Raw genomic sequence first — 14169 nt, 5'->3', positions numbered from 1 at the left:
CATAAATGGACACTTTGCGGACTATCCTACCCCATAAGTCATCGCGCGGCGGTGACGACAGCATTTTTATAAAATAAAAAAAATGACGGCCGAGACTTCGCTGGTGGACGGCAAATTCACATTTAAATGTAAGTATTATGTTTTCATTTACTCAAATAGCTAGCGAAACCAGAGTTAAAAGCCACAAGTTTTTCTTGCTTTTAAACTTCATCTTAACTCATTCGTCACCATTGCGTGGCTTCATTTGTCAGGTGGTCTGAGGCCAAACTTGTGCTAATATTAGTTTAATAATTGTTTTCAGGGAGCAAGGAGCAGACAGCTCAATTTATTAAACTGCAATTAAAAAAATAAAAAATAAACTAAATAAATTAAATTAAATTTTATTGTAATATTTGCACTAGTCTGTCTAACTTGTGTAAATAAGAAATATCACTCACCCTATAAAGCCCACAACAATAGGAAAAGCAGTAGATAAGGCAATGGGGTTTCACTTTTATGTGTTTTTGTAGTGCTGTCATGCAAGCTATATCTACAAAGGTTTTAACCAAATTTGAGTATTAATGAATATGATTTCTGAATATGAATATGATTTTAAAAATACAAAGTAAGAAAGTTGAGATCACATCTTTGCCGAAATGTATTGTGCTGTTGTTGTTAACAAGCCATGGTTAATTTGCTCTGCCTTAGGATTGCACGTGTCCTGGGACAGACTGCTGCAACTCGGCCCTGGTTTGTCCTCATGGATGAGGTGTTGGGACAGAGGCATTGCACCCTCATTGCCTCAATCCCTGAGGACACACCAGGGCCGAGTTTAGCAGTGTGTGACCAAGAAGAGGTGGAGCCAGGGGCAGCAGCAGCATGAGTACCCGCACTAGCACCCGCAACAGCATCAGCACCAGCACCACGAAGAAGGCGAGATAGAGAGGACGAGTTTTTAGACTTGATTAGAGAAGACATGGGACTGCAGAGGCAAGGAGAGCATTGGAGAGAATGGACAGGCTGTTTTCTCGTCTTGAAAGAATGATTGAGAAATATGTATATATATATATATATATATATATTCTTTAACTTTTTTCACTTATATTTTTTAAAAGGAAAAAAAATTATGCAACTTTAAATGTGTAAATAAAAGATAATTCATTGCTCTGGACATTGTTTATTTTTGTAATGACAGTCATAATTTCTACATGAAACAAATTCTTCGATACCTTTTTCCCCCCAACTATTTACAACATACGTTAAACATATCAAATTCAACATAAACATTTAAATTTACAGTACATAAAATAAGAAAAAATGATGTAGACTTTTATTCAGCTGAGTGGGAGACCCTGGTGTGTTGCTGGACCGGGATGGGCTCCACAATAGAGACCCTGGTAAGGCCTTTCTGCTGGTGGGACATCATCTGGGATGGTCTCCAGAGTGTTTGACTGCATATTTTCACTATCCACTAAGTTGTCTACCAACAGGTTTGCAGGGCTGACTCATGGAATAAATATTGAGATACTTTATTTCGCTAAAATACTTTTAATAACCACTAATACCACATTGGAAAAACTACTAGTCATATATTTCAAACCTTAGTTAAGCAAAATTATCTTGCATACTCTAATGTACTTAAGGCATCAAGAGTAAAAGTAAAGGAATTCTGCAGGAAAAAAACCTTGTCAGGGTTTTTATGATGGTTCTGCTTTTATATTACTGCATATGTTGCATTTTACTTATGAATATTTTCAAGGTTGATACATTTAAACTATATACTTTTGTGTAGTTTAATGTAAAACAATGCATCATATTGTAAAATAATAATTTTGTAGTGTTGCTGTCCTGTGTGGGAAAATTACTTCGAGTATTAACGAAGTATGTAGTTCCTTACATACCACCACTGGTTATTTTGACAATTAAAGTAGCAAAATGTAGGCCTATTGTCACAATATTAACAAATTGTTGCTAACTACAGCTCCGTCCCATTTCAAAGGGCGCATCTGAAGCGCTCGGACCGGTCTAGCCTACGGAGGATTGTTCTTGTCGCCTAGCAACAGTGACTGACAGCTGCCGATGAAGAGCGGGAGTAACATTCGCACTGGACTTTTTATATTCAACTGGGTTTTATATTCAAATAGGGTTGAAAACCTGTGTAAATATATTTACTATTACATGGTGCGTCGTTCGGAGGACGCATAGGCTGCATCGTTTGAAGTCTGCGTCCTTCGAAGGATGCAGCCTTCACTTTGGGACACAGCTTGAGTGAGCACAGCTGGCCCCTCCCCCTCTCACACTGACAGTGAGTGAGCACAGCTGGCCACTCCCCCTCTCACACTGTCACTGAGTGAGCACAGCTGGCCCCTCCCCCTCTCACACTGACAGTGAGTGAGCACAGCTGGCCCCTCCCCCTCTCACACTGACAGTGAGTGAGCACAGCTGGCCCCTCCCCCTCTCACACTGACACTGAGTGAGCACAGCTGGCCCCTCCCCCTCTCACACTGACACTGAGTGAGCACAGCTGGCCCCTCCCCCTCTCACACTGACACTGAGTGAGCACAGCTGGCCACTCCCCCTCTCACACTGACACTGAGTGAGCACAGCTGGCCCCTCCCCCTCTCACACACAGAGTGAGCACAGCTGGCCACTCCCCCTTTCACACTGACTCTGAGTGAGCACAGCTGGCCCCTCCCCCTCTCACACACACACTGAGTGAGCACAGCTGGCCCCTCCCCCTCTCACACTGACACTGAGTGAGCACAGCTGGCCACTCCCCCTCTCACACACACACTGAGTGAGCACAGCTGGCCCCTTCCCCTCTCACACACACACTGAGTGAGCACAGCTGGCCACTCCCCCTCTCACACACACACTAAGTGAGCACAGCTGGCCCCTTCCCCTCTCACACACACACTGAGTGAGCACAGCTGGCCCCTCCCCCTCTCACACTGACACTGAGTGAGCACAGCTGGCCACTCCCCCTCTCACACACACACTGAGTGAGCACAGCTGGCCCCTTCCCCTCTCACACACACACTGAGTGAGCACAGCTGGCCACTCCCCCTTTCACACACACACTAAGTGAGCACAGCTGGCCCCTTCCCCTCTCACACACACACTGAGTGAGCACAGCTGGCCACTCCCCCTCTCACACACACACTGAGTGAGCACAGCTGGCCCCTCCCCCTCTCACACACACAGAGTGAGCACAGCTGGCCCCTCCCCCTTTCACACTGACTCTGAGTGAGCACAGCTGGCCCCTCCCCCTCTCACACACACACTGAGTGAGCACAGCTGGCCCCTCCCCCTCTCACACACACACTGAGTGAGCACAGCTGGCCCCTTCCCCTCTCACACACACACTGAGTGAGCACAGCTGGCCACTCCCCCTCTCACACACACACTGAGTGAGCACAGCTGGCCACTCCCCCTCTCACACACACAGAGTGAGCACAGCTGGCCCCTCCCCCTTTCACACTGACTCTGAGTGAGCACAGCTGGCCCCTCTCACACACACACTGAGTGAGCACAGCTGGCCCCTTGCCCTCTCACACACACACTGAGTGAGCACAGCTGGCCACTCCCCCTCTCACACACACACTGAGTGAGCACAGCTGGCCCCTCCCCCTCTCACACTGACACTGAGTGAGCACAGCTGGCCACTCCCCCTCTCACACTGACACTGAGTGAGCACAGCTGGCCACTCCCCCTCTCACACTGACACTGAGTGAGCACAGCTGGCCACTCCCCCTCTCACACTGACACTGAGTGAGCACAGATGGCCCCTCCCCCTTTCACACTGACTCTGAGTGAGCACAGCTGGCCCCTCCCCCTCTCACACACACACTGAGTGAGCACAGCTGGCCCCTCCCCCTCTCACACACACACTGAGTGAGCACAGCTGGCCACTCCCCCTAATAATAATAATAATAATGCGTTTATTTTATATAGCGCCTTTCAGGAGCCTCAAGGTCGCTTTACAATAAAGTACAATATACATGACATAGAAACAAGACATGAAACTATACAAATAAACAGAGAAGGACAACATAATAGATAGTGGTACATAAACATCAGATCATAAAGAAATCAGATCATAAAGTCAGGGGTCAGGAAACAAGTAGCAAAAAGATATGTTTTAAGTTGTTTTTTGAAATCATGCAATGATGAAAGGTTGCGGATGTGTTGGGGGATAGAATTCCAGAGAGTTGGGGCAGCAACACAAAACGCCCTTCCACCAAAAGATGACAGTTTGTGTCTACGGATCGTCAACAGACCGGTATCGGAGGATCTAAGTGTGCGAACTGGGGAGTGTAGGTATGGATGAGATCAGAAATGTAGGAGGGTGCAAGTCCATGAAGTGCTTTGAATGTGATAAGGAGTATCTTGTATTGAATACGGAAGCGTACTGGTAGCCAATGAAGTCTGTGTAAAATCGGAGTAATGTGAGAAGATTTCTTTGTGTAAGTTATTGGATCTTATTTATAGATGAATTGGGTAAGCCATAGAAGAGAGAGTTGCAGTAATCTAGCCGTGAAGTGATGAAAGCGTGAACCAGAGTTTCAGCATCATTGATATTCAGAAATGGACGTAAGCGAGCAATATTGCGTAGGTGAAAGAAAGCAGATTTCGTGAGTGAGGAGATGTGTGGAAGGAAGGAAAGAGAGGAATCAAAGATTATACCAAGGTTTTTGACAGTGGTGGAAGGTTGAACAAAAACTCCAGCAATGTTAACATTGTCAACACAGAAACGAGATGTAATTTTTTGGTGAACCAATAAAGTAGATCTGTTTTATCAGTGTTGAGTTTGAGAAAATTACTGGTCATCCAAGCATTTATATGATCAATACAAGCTGATATGGAATTTGAGGGGAAAGGAGCATTGCGTTGAGAATGGATGTATAGTTGAGTGTCGTCTGCGTAGCAATGGAAGTTAAAGCCATGATGACGGATGATGTTACCTAGTGGGAGCATGTAGATGATGAAGAGAAGAGGCCCGAGAACAGAACCCTGGGGAACACCGTGCGGGACAGAGGCAGTAGTGGACTTAGCCTGGCGGATAGAGATGTAATGATGGCAATCAGACAGGTAGGAGGTGAACCAGGATAGGGCAGTTCCAGAAATACCGAGAGCAGAGAGCCGTGAGATGAGAATACTGTGAGAGATTGTGTCGAATGCAGAGGAAATATCTAGAAGAATTAGAATACTGGTGGAGCCTGAGTCAGTGGCCATAAGGAGATCATTGACAACCCTAAGGAGTGCTGTCTCAGTGCTGTGGAGGGTGCGGAAACCGGATTGAAAACATTCATAGTGGTTGTTAGATGACAGATGTGTTTGAAGCTGAGCAGTGACTACTTTCTCAAGCAATTTCGAAAGAAATGGTACATTTGAGGTCTGTAGCTGGCCATGTCAGAGGGGTCGAGGCCAGGTGTCTTAAGGACAGGAGTGACAGCAGCAGTTTTTAATTCAAGAGGAACAACACCAGTACTTAGAAGTTGGGAGAAGAGAAGTGAAATCGGCAGTGAAATAACAGGTGCACATTTTTTAAGTAAAGTAGTAGGAGCAGGATCAAGATGACAGGAAGATGCGTTTGCTTTGATGATTAGCTCAGAGATATAAGCAGGAGTTGGTGGGGCAAAATCAGTGAGAGCAGCAAAATCAGTGAGAGTACCAGATGTAAAAGCAGTGGGAAAGTCGTGTGGAGAGACAGGAGAGATCATGGATGTGAAATGATTATGAATGTTATCAATTTTATTATTGAAAAAATGCAGGAAAGACTCACAGAGGTCTGCTGAGTTACCGATGACAGGTGCTGGAGAGTTGGTGAGTTTATTGATTACAGAAAAAAGTGCTTTGGGTCGAGAAGATGCATTATTAATAATAGTAGAGTGTGAGAGGGGGAGTGGCCAGCTGTGCTCACTCAGTGTGTGTGTGAGAGGGGGAGTGGCCAGCTGTGCTCACTCAGTGTGTGTGTGAGAGGGGGAGGGGCCAGCTGTGCTCACTCAGAGTCAGTGTGAGAGGGGGAGTGGCCAGCTGTGCTCACTCAGTGTGTGTGTGAGAGAGGGAGGGGCCAGCTGTGCTCACTCAGAGTCAGTGTGAGAGGGGGAGGGGCCAGCTGTGCTCACTCAGTGTGTGTGTGAGAGGGGGAGTGGCCAGCTGTGCTCACTCAGTGTGTGTGTGAGAGGGGGAGGGGCCAGCTGTGCTCACTCAGAGTCAGTGTGAGAGGGGGAGGGGCCAGCTGTGCTCACTCAGTGTCAGTGTGAGAGGGGGAGTGGCCAGCTGTGCTCACTCAGTGTCACTTAGCAACATTAGCACATAATCAGTACACAACATGAACACACAAGACTTGCAACAGGGGAGGGGAGTGGGGGATGGAGGTAACCCAGCACAGGCAAGCAGCCATCCGGTCCTGCAGCCATTACGGCACTGGTCAGACCTGCCTGTCAGACTGGGGGTACAAAGCGTCGAAGGCGAGGGATGGGGGAGGGGAGGGTGATTGCATATCTGTGTATATGTAAGAGTTCGTGTATGTGTAGGCCTGGAGAGTCGCTAAGCCTGACATCCTAATCTAGGTGCCTCAGTCCGCAGGATGTCATAGCGATACACAGCAGTTGCCATGGAGTCAACCTTGATCAGGTCCCAGACAGAGTCAACAATCAGCAGGTGTCAGTGTGGAGTGGGGGAAGGAACACAAGAGCGTCTCACAGCAGTGCTTTTCTGGAGGAGTTGTTGTTCCAGCAGCAGCCTCGGCCAAGGCCAGTGCTGGTTGAGGGGGGCTGAAAGCAGATAAGATTGGGGTTGTTTGGTCTTGGGACGAGTAGCCGCATTCCAATTTACACAGCTCCTGGTCCATTTGGGTCTCCGAAAAGATCCATTTGGCTTTGTAAAGCTGTAAGCTTCTCCAAGATGTTATCAATATTTTGGTTCATAGTCACCAAAGTCACAGTCTGAGTGCTGACAGCTCTGCCCACTGCTTCAATCATGACGGGCAGCCTTGTGGGGTTTTGGACAGCTGTCACCGTCTTCTTAATTCCTCGATAAACCAGGGCAATGCCTAATCTAAACAGCAGAAAACCTGTTATCATGGTTCCGAATAGGTAGATATCTTCAATGTCCTCCACAGAGAGAGCCGCTAGACACACAACCCGCCACCTCTCCCACGCGTCCATCGTGTAGCCAGCTGCGAACGTTCCGGCAGGGCAGTCAGGTTCCCCCGAACCCAAGCTTCTCGTCGAGAAGATGGTGTCAATTGCGTTGAGAGACCAGTTGATCAAATCCATAATTTCTTAGTTTGGAGAGCAGTGCGGAGAGAGGCTCTCAAAGTACAAGACAGTAGACTAGACGAGACAAGAGGAGCAAACCAGGGGAGATAAGGAAGAGGAGGGTAATAAAATGCGACCGCCTTCATTGAGAGCCAAAGAGAAAAAGAGAAAATAAAATACACTTACTTCTTCTGGAGGTCACTGGATCGCGAACAGTAGGCAACGATCCACACTTGAGGATTAACTTTAACCCTCGTTCACTAAACAGTCAGTCAGAAAATGATTTGCGCAAACATAAACGTATTTAGGAAGTTTAAGTGGCGCCTTTTATTTATAAATAAAATCCATCTGCTGCGTTTTCAGTGGGTCTGATGTCAGTGAAGACTACTATGTCCATTCTTACATCCCACAACAGAACACCTACACTTCTTAGGAGACATTACCGGCTGTCCTTGAAACAATGGAGGATGGTGTACAGATCACAGAGGGCGGGGTCTATGCCAAAACTAGATGTCAATCAAATCACGTCGGTGGGGCTTGCGCAATTCTACGTCACAGTGAGGGAAATCTAGAACAGCTCGTTCTGAGACAGTGCTTGTGATTTATTGAGATAGTAAAAAAACTACTGGGTGGATTTTTATCATTCTAGGGTGGTTTTGCTCACACACCGCCAACACACATTTATGTTCAAACACTATGTAAAAGTGAATTTTGCATAATAGGTGCCCTTTAAGCGCAACGGAGTATATGTATACTGTATCTAAAGTGCTGGAAAAGAGAGAGTTAAATGTTTCTGTTGCAATATCTAGTTCTTCTAAGCTATCTGGGATGCTGAGATGATGAAACTGATCAGGAAGATTATTAATAAAGCAATCTTTAGTAGCAGAAGTCAGAGTTCTGCACGGGTCCATTTTTGGAGACCCGCCCCCGCCCGTACCCGCAAAGTTCAGCACCAGATCCGACCCGTCACCCGTGATAATATCAAAATTAAATCCGCACCCACCCAGACCCGTTAATATTCGGCCCGTTACCCGACCCGTGCCCGCGATAAATCACACACAAGCTAAAATCTATTGAGCGGTGGGGACGCGTTCATAGGGTGCGCTGCCAATAACGCACCTAAAAGCTGTCACAAAGAACTGGGAAAAGTAATGATTATTAATATGTCAAATATATCAAGGAGACATTTCAATTGTTTATTAATAAACAAGTGTTTTCTGTGTCAAAGTTGAAGTTGACGATGCTGACTGACTCGCGATCTTCGCAGTAGTGAGCGCGCCAGAGAGAAAATCACATTACGGATTGCATAAGCAGAGAGCAGTCTGTTTTCTTTTTTTTTTCTTTTTTTATTGTTTTGTTTAAAAGTAGACATTTCATGATTTCTATTTCTCAGGTCTGTGAAGCAAGTAGCTTATATGCTGAGTTTCGGTTCATTTAAGAGACGAGCCTCAAGTTCACGCGCCCGCGCCTCCATGTCGTGATTATTGCCTGCTATATTTACCTCCTATTTTTTGAATCCAAGAAATTGGTTGATGAAACATTGATTAAAATTAAGATACAATTAATACGAAACGAAATTCACTTTAAAGAAAGGTTTTCTACATAAACTTAATGAAATGTTCAAAATCATGTCTGCCCACTGCATTTGTCTCCCGATATTCGGGATCATCTTATCTTATTCATGCTTTTCACTTTTCATCAACATGAAATTTAAAAAAATATATTATTTTATTTAAACATGAATATGAAACTAAATCGTTTTTAATGACAGGGCTACAACACATACAGTACAGAGAAATTTAATGTCGGAGCATGTGGAGGGGGAGATAGTCTACGATTTTCGATCATTTATCAATATTATTTTGCTTGATATGCCAATTCTTAATATTTGGTGTTTTTAATGTTTGTTTGAGATCTCTGTGAAAGTTTTAATTGTAGGTTCGTGGTCCTGAGTGTCGCGATTTCAGTTTCATTTCGCATATAGCCTACAGCCCTTATAATCATAGATGATGCCACCGGTTTTTATTTAAAAGAAAGACATATGTATATATGTTTGTATGTAGGCCTATATATGGGCAATTTATATACACAATACTTACTAAAATATAATTAATATAATTTTATTGCATTTGTATTAGTTGTTTGAAGAGTAAAAAAAAAAAAAATCGGTAGGTCTTAACACAAGGTCACTACCGGCAAGTCGGTCGGACTAAAAAGGGGAAAAAAAAATAATTGGGTCGGTCCTAAATTGACAGGGTCGGTCGGGTTACGGCAAACAAGAATATTTTTAAGGACGGCCTGACTAAAACACATATTTGCGTATGTGTAATGGTAATTTAGACATACAAATATTGCACATATTTTTCATCCGTTACCCGCCCGCAAGGAGTTCATTATCCGCCCGCCCGTGAATGTCACAATCCACCCGTTTTAGCCACTTTTATGCGGGTACCCGCGGGTACCCGACCCATTGCAGGACTCTGGCAGAAGTGATAGGTCTAACATATTTGAAACACGGAGTCGGCTTTGCAGCCTTGGCTAAATGTAATTTACACGAGACTAGATAATGATCTGAGATGTCATCGCTCTGCTGCAGAATTTCAACAGCATCAACATCTATTCCATGTGATAATATTAGATCTAGAGTATGATTACGACGATGAGTAGGTCCTGACACGTGCTGTCTAACTCCAATTGAGTTTACAATGTCTTTAAATGCCAATCCCAATGCATCTTTTTCATTATCGATGTGTATATTAAAATCACCAACAATTAGTACTTTATCTGCAGTCAATATTAATTCTGATAGAAAGTCCGCAAATTCTTTGATAAAGTCTGTATGGTGCCCTGGTGGCCTGTATACAGTAGCCAGCACAAATCTCAAACGTGATTTATTGTTTACACTATATATTTTTACATTAAGCAGCGATGTTTCAAAAGAATTATATTTAAAACTTGATTTCTTAGTGGTTTTGAAACTATTACTATAAATTACAGCAACTCCTCCCCCTTTGCGTTTCAGACGAGGCTCATGTTTATAACAGTAATCTTGCGGGGTGGACTCATTTAAAGTAATGTAATCGTTTGGTTTTAGCCAGGTTTCTGTCAAACACAGCACATCTAGGTTATTATCTGAAATCATATCATTAACAGCGAGTGCTTTTGGTAACACTTTACTTGAAGGGGTGTGCATAAGACTGACATGACACCTTCATAATCATGACATGGCAGATGTCATAAATATGAAGGAGGTCTTATGCATGTTTATGACAACTGCCATTAAGTGTCATTCGCTCAATTATGACATTTTTAATGCAAATATGACATTGTTTGAGATGTCTTTGTTATGACAACTTGACATAAACCAATACATCATAACCTGTTGTAACGGCCACCTAATGTTATAGTGTTCATGACATGAATGTTGTGTATGCCTTTAAGATGATATGTTATTGTATGCGTGCTGTTCAAGTGAGCGCGTGCGCAGTGAGAGAAGAGTTTTGCTCGTCAGAGGAGAGAGATCTATCGACTGCTCCTTTGATTTACTGTGTTTACGTTCTACTCTTATTTGTAGCCTGTTTTCAGAGTGTTTTTCTCCTGTTAATATTCGCTCTATGACATGTATGGGAAGAGTGCATTTAACTGAGAGGAATTATATAAAGACTCGTGGAACTACCATCCATTTGCGCTGTCTTTTCTATTCATCCTGGGCAGATTTAAAACTCTGACAGCGTTACAAATTGGCGCCCGAACAACTGGATTCACCGGTCATCTCTTGTCCTTTATCTACAAGGAGGTTCGGATTGTTATTGTTTTTTTTTGGAAGAGGTTTTCGTTGCTGGAGTTTTTCCATTCCACCGTGCTGACTAGCTTGCTAACTATGGACACCATGCGGTCGGTGCGTGACTGATTTTCAGGTGATGTTGTTTTTTTATGTTGGTTTTGACTGATTTCCAATACTATTTTCGTGGATCGCCCGAATATTGACTGTTTTCATAGTGTACAACCTGTTGGAGGATTTTTTTTTTTTTCTCTCTCTCAACGTTTTTCCTTGTGGACCTGAGAGAGGTTCTCACCAGGCTGGGATCTGCTGGACTGTCTTTCAAGCTGGCAAAATGCCAGTTCTGCAGGAGCGAACTCACTTTTCTGGGTTACAAAATCACCCCAAACGGTATCATGCCAAATGAGGAAAAAGTGAGAGCAGTGATTGATTTTCATACCCCAGCTAATGTGAAACAAGTCTGACAGTTTCTGGGAATGACCAGCTATTATAGGCGTTTCATCCAGGATTATGCCCGACATGCTGAGCCACTCTTTGCGTTGACCAGGATGGATGTTCCCTTTGTATGGTCAAATGAATGTCAGACAGCCATGGATTATCTCAAGGAAAAGCTTACTTCCGCACCTATTTTGACATTCCCGGACTTCTCTCTTCCTTTCTCTATCCATGCGGATGCGTGCGACAGTGGACTTGGCGCTGCACTCATGCAGAAGGACAAAAATAGCAGAGATGTTGTGGTGGCCTATGCAAGTCGTGCCCTCCATAAGTCTGAAAAACCCTATTCTACTCCGGAAAAGGAGTGCTTAGCGGTCATCTGGGCCCTCGAACACTTCAGGCCTTATATCGAGGGTCTACATGTGACTATTTTTTCAGACCACAGCAGTTTAAGATGGCTTATGTTGCGCCCAAACCTCTCTGGACGGCTGGCTAGGTGGTCTCTCAGATTGCAGGATTTCGACTTTGACATTGTCCATAAGCCGGGGACAAGTAACAGTGTCCCTGATGCTCTTTCACGTAACCCTGTTCCTTCTGGCAGTGTACCTTTGGGACTTCTCCCTGATTATGCCATTATTGGGGGACTGGACCTGCGTGCTTTACCCCCAGTAATGTTTTCAGATCGGGAGCACATTAGGCAGCTGCAGCTCAACGACCCAGTGACTAGAAAGCTTCTGCGGATGTTGGAGGCACAGGATGAGAATAGCACTGAGGAGTTGTCTCAGTATGAGATTCAGGATGGACTCCTGTACTTTGTGGATGACAAAGTGGCTTGTAATCTTCACCCTATGAAGCACCTTAAACTGTACGCACCTACGGCTATGAAAAGGAGTTTGATGGAATATTACCATGATCACCCGATGGCTGGTCACTTGGGCATGACGAAGACTATAGCGCGGCTGAAACTTCGATTTTACTGGCCAAAAATGTCATCTGACGCTAAGAAGTATGTTGCCTCCTGTACTGTCTGCCAGTTCACAAAACCAAGCCAGAGAAAACCTGCTGGGTTCATGGTTCCCATCCGCCCTCAAAGACCTTGGGAGTATACTGAAGTGGACTTTGTGGGTCCTTTACCGCGCACACCCTGCGGCAATGCTTACATTCTGGTCTTTGTGGACTATTTTTCGAAGTGGGTGGAGGTTAGTGCAGTACGAGAAGCGACTGCTCAAGTTGCTGCCAGCAAGTTGCTTAGCGAGGTGTTCGCACAACATGGGGTGCCTAATTACCTGATCTCGGACAGAGGGTCACCATTTGTAAGTGAACTATTCAGGCATGTTCTCACCACACTGGGGTCGGAACACAGACTTACAACTGCGTATCACCCACAGACAAATGCAACGGAGAGGGTGAATCGGACGTTGAAGACGGCCATCCGTGCTTACGTCGGTAACAAGCACACTGCTTGGGATCGTTACCTGCCCCAAATTTGTTTTGCTTTGAGGACTGCTCCACATGAAAGCACGGGCCAAAGCCCATCCATGTTACTGTATGGACGAGAATTGAATACCCCTCTTGACCTCATCACTCAGCCGAATAGTGATGGTGGGGATGAACCTGGTATCCCATACCCGGAAAGCTTGGAGTCATCGATCAGAGAAGCACATGATCATGCTAAGTCCGTTTTGGATGAGAACCATGACAAAAGAAAGAAGTACTACGACAAGAGACGTCAGCCTGTGTCTTAATCTGTAAATGAGTTGGTCAGAATTAAGTCAAGTCAAGTCATCTTCATTTATATAGCGCTTTTAACAATGTAGATTGCTTCAAAGCAGCTTTACAGAGATAAGCGTATAATTTAAGGTAACAGAGATTGTTTTGGCTTTATAGCAGAGTTAAGTTATTTCCATCTAAAGTTAGTTTTGATTGATTTGCTTCCGTCGCAACGATCATTTGTTATTAAATTAGGGGCCGCTAAGACGACACCATTCCCTCTACACAGACTTTAAACGCGAACCTGTGAGAAACGCTGATGGCGTTCACATGCGCATTTAGAATGGATTCTATAGTTATGTGCGTTTGAATATACGCAGGTTTGGAATTCCCTACAAGCCAAGCCTAAACAAAGTACTTGTCTTTCCTTATAAATTTTGATAAAGAATTTTATTTTATTTTGTTGCTTTGGGGTAGGAACGCGAAACGATTTTCCCGACAACGCCTTATCTGTATAGTGGTAGTGGGATCCTCCATAGGGAGAGACTAGTTGGCACTTCAGTACTGCGTTGTCATCGGGTCCAGGCGAAGGTCCTTCGTCAGTTCTGGATACGGCCTGGATCCGGCAGGCTGCAGGAAAACCTCGGGATAAACACAGACACTAAAATTAGCGTAGATGCCATTCTTCTCATGATGTAACGAGTACATCAGGATTTTTGGGAAGTGTTCCCGGTTCCGGCTGACCTAATATATGCAGCCTAACATTAAATTATAGAAGTCTATTGTGGCGAGCAGGACGAGGTCGAGGGCCGTGGGAGGACGGCGCGAGGCCGGTGGCGTGATTAGTGATGAGCCACACCTGCGAGACGCACCGGTCTCACATTTCTCACGGAGGAGCGGAGGCATAAAGGAGGAGCGACGACAGTGAAGAGTGAGAGAGGACAGGCCTGTGTTTTAGTTGATGTTTTGTTTTTGGTTTGTGTTGCCAGCAGTCGTCTG

At 44.8% G+C, this 14169-nt stretch overlaps 1 protein-coding gene across 1 annotated transcript in view; it reads left to right on the top strand.

The window, feature by feature from the left end:
* Positions 1-14169, top strand: part of LOC311091198 (neoverrucotoxin subunit alpha-like) — a 155030-nt gene that overhangs the window by 24815 nt on the left and 116046 nt on the right. The gene's annotated exons all lie outside the window — the stretch shown is intronic.

The sequence above is a fragment of the Abramis brama genome (genome assembly GCF_963993115.1).
Source record: "Abramis brama genome assembly, chromosome: 10".
Classification (NCBI taxonomy): domain Eukaryota; kingdom Metazoa; phylum Chordata; class Actinopteri; order Cypriniformes; family Leuciscidae; genus Abramis; species Abramis brama.
Note: the sequence above shows the minus strand (reverse complement) of the source record. Positions and strands in the feature narration are given on the sequence as shown.